General features: G+C 43.7%; 1 long non-coding RNA gene across 1 annotated transcript; it reads right to left on the bottom strand.

Annotated features, from left to right (window-relative positions):
* Nucleotides 1-638: 638 nt before the first annotated feature.
* On the bottom strand, nt 639-1,779 carry LOC123066565 (uncharacterized). The gene is made up of 3 exons (XR_006431374.1): nt 1,621-1,779; nt 1,204-1,316; nt 639-774 (listed from the first exon to the last, which is right to left on the bottom strand). It is a non-coding gene; the product is annotated as an uncharacterized lncRNA (long non-coding RNA).
* Between the last annotated feature and the right edge of the window lie 6,261 nt (nt 1,780-8,040).

Below are 8,040 nucleotides of genomic sequence, written 5' to 3'. Positions count from 1 at the left end.
GTATGTGTCTATATATTTGAAGTTCTGGTCTCCGGGATGAGTCGGCATATGCACTTCTCATTGTGCAGGTGGGCACCTCCTCCTGCAACCTACGTGGCAACAAAGAAAGAAAGAACAAAACACACCAACCTATCCATCCATACAAGAGGGACGAAAGGCACCCTAAACCTTGATGCTGATGCTGATAGCGACCACCATGCAGGGAGGGAGAGGAAGGCAAGAGGGTTGCAGTACTGACCATGTTTGGATGTTGCGCATCCTTGAAGAGGGAGATCTCACGGATGGCGTTGGAATTGACGCCATGGTCCTGCTCGAAGCGAATCGAGCATGATCGTACTGGTCCTTTCAATGTACACACCCCATACGTGCCCTCCTGGTCGCCTCTGCTACTGTAGAAACCAGAAGCACACTGACCGGCGTTGACCTCTGGGAAGAGGGGTAGCCTGACCCCGCGGGGCAATAACAGGGAGGGTGGGTGCCGCCCATGCCTCGCCCCAACGGGATCTTGGGGCAGGCACCGCACGTGCCTCCCCAGTGCAGCCTCGGACTTGACTGCCTCATGCAGCATAGCCGCCTCATTGCCGACCCCCACCTCGCGCCACCACATATCTTAGTTGTTTAGCACCAATCGTGTCAAACATATACCATTAGGATCCTCATGCACATAAGACGATATTGTCGATTTTACACCTTCTTACTCCCCAACTATCTTCTCATCTTCTCCTTCCCAATCCAAACCTGCCATCGCCGTCAATGGCGCATCTGGTTCGCAACCTGCGAAAGTTAAATTAAGAACAAAACAAATAAACAAGCATCAATCTCATGATCCCAGTGGCCAAGCCCATGTATACATCAATAGCAATTCAAATGATCGTTCGTCGACTTATAGTATAGTACGCTATCTCCATTACTACTACCACTACCACCTATATTGTTATCAAATATAGAGAGATCTTTATATATAGTTAGAAGCAGGTGCGTTGCTAGAACTCTTTAATCAATATAACGTTACTATGTATTTCCTTTCCTTTTCTCCCTTCTTCCCTCTCCTCCTGCCCGGTTAATCTTCTCTCATTATTTGCTTTTAGTTTTCTTATCAAGCTTCTAGTCTAGAAAACAAAAATCTAAATGCTCACATGAAAGATAAAACCAGAAAAAACCGATTATTTGAGTGGCAAAGAAGATTAAAAGATGAGACGATACCTTGGTAATAATATGTGCAGATCTGCTTGTGCGACTGCTTGGGTCATTGTTCAAATACATTCCCCAAATGGGCTTGCTATTCACGGAGCACAGCACTTGCATTGCACTTGCAGCTGTCAAATGGATTTATTCAGTCAAGAACTGTTTAATCACAAAGTATGGCTGACAGTTCGAGTAGCCTAAGGTATAAACGAAGTTAAGAATAACATAGAGCAATTATAATGCCTTGAGTACAACTTCCAAACTATCCCCAACACTTTAAGTCTGAAAGTATAAATGAAGTTGTGGAAAAATATGTAAACTGCAGTAAGTAGACAAATTACCATCAAACTACACAGTGGATAATCCAAGTAAATGACATGCATGCCTGTATCGCTGCTGCATTACTACTGAGAATCTATATTCTTGATTAAATACCTTCACCCATGTCATAAGCTTCAGGCATTTTGGCACTCCACCTCACGATGACGTGGACAAACCGAAGCTATTGGTATCGAGATATCACAGTGTCAACATTATTACTCTGCAGCATCATCTTCACTCTCAACATGCTCCTTGATAAGATCCTTAGTCTTCTTCTTGTATCTTGCACACATTTTTTTTTCGAAAAGGGGGGATCCCCGGCCTCTGCATCAGCATGATGCATACGGCCATTAAATGCCCAGGTTTATTTGAAATGCACTAAATAAAGGCCTATGTGTACGCATCTACTTCATCCGTCCTTTAAAGAGTGTACTTCCAACTTTGTTGGAGAGTCAAACTATCTCAAAGTTTGACTGAGCTTGTGCGAAAATATATCAATATTTGTGAAACCAAATAGGTATACGATGAAAATATATTTTATCACGAATCTAATGCTACTAATTTAATGGCATAAATGTTAGTGTATTGTTGTATATATATGGTCAAACGTAAATACATTTGACCTTCCAACAAAGTTGGAAGTACACTCTTCAAAGCACGGAGGGAGTAGCTAAGAGTGAAAATCTATAGCGTAATTTGTTTTTGTTTTTCTAGAACCAAAGCAACAAGCTATGCATTGGTGGGAATACACTTTGACATTAGAATTTGTCTAACATTATCATGCACATCTGTTAAACGGAGGTGATCGCCCAATCTTATCGCCGTCACCGCAATCTCATGGGCCAATTTGTTTTGATCCCGCTTTTACAATGTTAATCTGCACGCTTGCAGAGATTTTGATCTGTTCTTTAATATCTGTCATCACAGCAAACCACAACGATCTGCACACTCCTTCCGATTGAAGCTCTCGTCCAATGGAGGCACAATTTTTCTCAATTAGTATATGCCCCGTGAAAAATTTCTTTAGCTCAGACAAACCCATCAGAGCCACGAAGGCTTCGGCTTCTTCTATCGACGTACACTGTTGTAACTAACAGCCGACAGACAGAAGAGGATTGCCACTGAAATCCCGAACAACTGCTCCTCCCCCAGTCATCCGCCTCATGTAAGAATGCAGCGTCAGAATTCAGTTTGGCAGTTCCTTCTGGTGGTGCGCGCCACCGATTGCAAGCAAGGGTAACTGGCTTGCAAATGCTCTGGACATGCACAGAAAGGGTGCTTTTGCTTCCCGTTCTGTCAGTTGCAAGTGTAGCCATCTCAAGATCATCACTGAGCCTAAGTAACTGTCTCCTTCCCATCTCCATGGATTAGATTATTTCTAAGCTGCCATGTTTTCCAAAGAATCATCAGGATTTTGCATCTGATATGCTCGGAATTAGGGATAAGCAGACATTGTAACCAATCCTTGCCTGTTGGACCAAAGGCATGTTCCTTTGGAAGGTCCCAGAAAGCCCTCATAGCACATCTCATCGCCCTGCTGCGAGTACATGAGACTACAACATGATACTCGTCTTCACTTTCCGTCCCACAAATGTCACAAACATCTTCCAATACAATAGAACTTCTGTAGGTGTTATGTTTGGTAGCAAGAGATTGGGTCGCCACTCTCCATGCGAAAATCTGCATATCCTCACTCCCTGGTACAAAGCTGTCAGTAGAGATGCACACTCAGTTAGAATCAGTACCTAAATTATTTTTGCCACACATCATGTACCGGGGCATTTCGTGGTCAATTAGAAACAATACCTGAAGTTGCCACACATGATGTACCGTTCAGAGCTGAGAGACGACAATTAGCTAGTTAATTGTCTGTCGCCGATGCTCCCAAATCCTCATGATACACACAAGGAACATCAGGCCATATGCACTCCTTACAAAATTTACAAACATATGAGTTAATGGATTTATTTTTTGGAACTTGGAATATATCAAGCTCTGACCTGGCCGCCGCCGCCGCTGCTCATAGGAGGTCGATAAGAAAGCCGCCTGTGGAGGTGAAGCTGCCGTGTCTCGGTTCCACCGCCCTCCGTGCAGGTTGAACCATGCACCAGATCGAGAAAACGGCGAGATGCTGGGCGGCGATTGGGCACCCACCTTCTATCGGGCTGCTGCTGCTCCGCCGACGTGGAGGCTCTACGCAGGCTCCCCCAGCCGGATGTGGCTCCGACAGATCAGGTCGTGGAGGGGAACTCCTGGCCTTGGACGAAGGGAAGAGGGAGGCCGGGACTCAACTAGGCCAGACGCGTGGTCGTCGCTCCGCTGTACATGGCTGCTGGAGGAGGGGGTGGTGGCGGCTGTCTAGGGAGGGAGGTGGTGGTGGCCGGCGCGATGAGCGGCTGCGCGGGGAGGGAGGACTGGGAGCTAGGGGTCGGGGGCTGGGGGTTGCACTGGGCGAGGCGTTTTGGGAGTTGCGGACGAAAAAAACCCGGTGAAAATGACAGAGGTGGGAGGATGACGAAAATAAAAGGAAGGTGGGAGGATGACGAAAATAAACCAGCGAAAATAAACCGCGCAGACTATTCACCAACTGCTTCATTAGGAGTAGAGATTTGTGGGTCGAACATATGTCGGTTGGTTAATAGGGACATACCAACATATACTAACACTAGTAGAAAACCCCCCACTATTCCCGGTTGGTAAGGCCCTTTAGTCCCGGTTTTTGAACCGGGACTAAAGGGTCGTTACTAATGCCTCTCCCTTCTAGTCCCGGTTCTTAAACAAACCGGGACTAAAGGTCGCGGCCACGTGGAGGTCAACCTTTAGTCCCGGTTGGTAACACCTAACACCAACCGGGACTAAAGGAAATTTTATGATTTTTTTTTGAAATTTTTTTATTTTCAAATTTCTGAATTATTTTAACCTCTAATCTCTAATCACCATCCCTCATCACTGCTCAATTTATCCTCTAGTCTCTAATCACCCTTCATCATTCCTAATCATCTAACTTCCCGAACGGTCACCCATCCTCCCACTCCCCCAGGCTGAGCACGCTTAACTTTTGGTTTCTATTCTCCCTCGTTTCCAAGTCTGCACTTGTTGTTTTGCTGACAATAGTAAGATGTCAATCCTATTAAACCTCAGGAATTTTGCGTGAGCATGAAGTGACACATTTCACTGTTTGAGTTTGAAACTATTGTTTTAAAAAAACAGTAATTATTTAGTAACACTAATATTTCTGGAATAATTAGTTTGATCATTGTTTGACCACAGTTTGACCAGATTTGACCAAAATTCAAAATAACTGAAATAATTATTTAGTAACACTAATATTCTAGAATAATTAGTTTGACCATTGTTTGACCACAGTTTGATTTTTTTTTTGATTTTTTCCACTCTTAAAAGCCCCGTAACTTTTTTTCTGTTAGATTTTTGAGGATTAAAAAAATGTTTAACGGGGTTCCCCCGTAAAATTTGAATGTAACTTTTCGAGTAGATGATTTTTCATATAAAAAACTTTTTCATCCGAGTCAGTATGCAAAAAGTTATGCCCATTTTACTAAATTCTAGAGAGATTTTGCAAATAAAGTCGAAATTCACATTTGCAAATTTTCCCAACAACTAGACCACATATCACATGGGAAACTATTTTTTTTTATTTTTTGACATTTTCATCATTTTTTTATTTTTTTTAAAACTGAAAAGACGATCCAAGGGGGCGGAGTTTGAAAATGTGACCTTTAGTACCGGTTCGTGCCATGAACCGGTACTAATGCCTCAAACCCCATTAGTACCGGTTCGTGGCACCAACCGCGACTAAAGGTCTAACCTTTAGTCCCGATTGGTGCCACGAACCGGTACTAATGGGCATCGCACCCTTTAGTCCCGGTTCGTGGCACCAACCGGGACTAAAAGGTCCAGACGAACCGGGACAAATGGCACACGTGGCCCCTGGGCGCACGAACCGGGACTAATGCTCCCATTAGTACCGGTTCTAGATTGAACCGGGACTAATGGGCTAACCCAGGGTGGACCAAAGCCCTCTTTTCTACTAGTGTAAATAGTTTGCTGATCCAATCTGAATGCTTTGTTTTTTCTTCTTTCCTCACCCACACATAGCTTTGGTCTTTTATGTCTTTGCTAGTTGTTGGTGTGTTTTTGTGTTCGTTAGTGTTTGACTGTGTGCATCCTAGCTTTGCGGGGGTTGGGTGTGTCCTCATAGTGTTTGTATCATCTTGATGCTGCATTTGAGCTAATAAAATCCACCCTTTATTAAAAAGAAAAACTAAATATTTACATCTATCCTAGGCTTCCACCCATGCCGCCAGGCAACCACATCTCGTGACCAGCAGCAGCAACATAGCAACATGTAATGTACAAAATATACTGCTACTGTACAAATTAATGTAAAATGAAAAGGTGTTACCTTTTCTATCCTGATGTTGTTGCAGCTGATCTGGAAGGCCATAAATCTTCACATTAAAAACAAATGCAACAAGGTGTGCTCTAGATTAGACTGCAAATGTTTTTATGGATATGCAAATATGTATTCCTTCTGGTACACAAATAGGTTATGTTTTGAACCTGGACACAGTCTTCAAGATGTAGCTTTGGCCATATAATAAAGGTCATAAGTCAATAAATTTTATTTTATGCCAGACTTGGTAAAATTTAACTATCAAATGTTTAGTGTACACACATATCGTAGTTATACAGCAAAATCCTAATAAGCGTGCTTGTTCACATATCATGATCTATGGTCAATAAACAAGTCTACGAAAACGACGTTGTTATCAAAGAGATCTCCCATCTCCTTACATAAGATTCCGTGTACGTTGCGCATAATGATCCCTTGACCCACGTCCAAGAAACTTTGACCAGAGGGTTTCATCTGGATCCAGTGCATTGTCAAGGATATGGACACCCTGTCGTGAATTCTTGTCACAGCGGCGGCGACAATGGAAGCGGAAACAATTTGAGATTTTCGAGCATATTGCCTTAACCAGTCTGCACAGTGTTTTTTGCGGTGAACCTGCCCGGATCAACCGTAGTTGCAGGTCATGACGACACGTCTTCTTTGGAGATCTTCCCGCCTTCGAATCTCTTGGAATTCTATTCCTGCCTCATGACTCGTAGGAAGACCCCTTGATGATCGCAAAGGTTCCCAGTAGCCTCCATCAGCAGATGACGTCTGAATGTAAACACACCTGAGTTTCATACTCATGGTCCTAAAAAAAATCTCAAGCTGAAGGTTGATTTCCTCTTAGTTGTCCAGTCCAGCCATCTATGTCCTGGCTGCATACTGCTTACCTGACGTGATTGAGAATAGAAAATGGAAGATATAAGTGGGTATGTGTTTTCAGAGAAGCAATAATAGGCTATTGAGTACGGTGTGGAGATGAGATCTGGGCCATGTGCACGGTGTGGGGATGAGATTTGCGCGCCAACGACTGCCACCTCCTACTCATAGTATACCTGTTCGCCGCCATAAATATGCTTGGCGGACACATCTTTATGAACGTGATTTAGTCTAACACAGACAAACATCATACATACTCTCTCCGTTTAGGTGTGTAAGTCATCTTACGAAAATCAAATATTCTCAAAACACTTAGGCACGGTGCATTAACTTCTACCTCGTTTCTTGTTTCTTGACATATCAACCAATAAAAGATAAAGGCTGCGCATGCTTTTAATGACTTGAGACTATCAAACACTACATGCAGTGGTTAGTTAATTGCATGCAATACTATTAATTAGCAAATAAACATTAATGTTTCTCGGTTTCCCCTCCTCCTTGGTCACGGTGCACAGCCTAAGATGACTTACTCACCTAGACAGAGAAAGTATGAAGGTTACTAAGCATGTCATTCATGAGCGCTGGCAAACAAATCCCGAATACAAATCCGCTATTTCCATGGGTGCCAGAACTCATTATCTGTGCTCAGTCGCAAAGCTTGAGACAAAAAACATGGAGATGATGGGATTAAGGAGGGGCAAACATATTATTATTTTTTCAGCTGATTTTTAGTGAAAAATAGGTCTAATACAAAGGGATATATGCTAGTTTTCTTGCGAGCTAGGTGGCCATGGTCCAGGTTGGCCCCATGGAGCTCCATTGTCCGTGTTGTTGTGGCGATGTGGGCATGGCCACGAGGCAGCGGTGTGGTCATAGCCCAAACAGAATTGCCCGTACGTGACAACGAGGTATACACTAATAAAACACTATACAATGGCACTGAAATGAGCGAGGAAGAAGACATGAAATGGCGGTGTCTATTCTTTACATCCTTACCACGTCCTGGTTGACACCCTTGTTGTCGTGCCACACATCTAACAACATGATAACTCTTGTGACATGGCCTAGGATCCTACCAGGGATCCACATCAACTTCTCCACTAAGCCGGGCCATCCGTTATCATCGTGATGGCAACAACATGAGGAGGGTCCTCCAGATTCGGCCTAGGGGAGCACAAGAGCACATAGTAGTGCAAGGCACTGCATGAGCATCCGGTCTTAGGTGTGCTCCCTCTTTG

Source organism: Triticum aestivum, chromosome 3B (genome assembly GCF_018294505.1).
Source record: "Triticum aestivum cultivar Chinese Spring chromosome 3B, IWGSC CS RefSeq v2.1, whole genome shotgun sequence".
NCBI lineage: Eukaryota > Viridiplantae > Streptophyta > Magnoliopsida > Poales > Poaceae > Triticum > Triticum aestivum.
The sequence above is the reverse complement of the archived record's forward strand: the minus strand, read 5'-3'. Positions and strand labels throughout refer to the sequence as shown.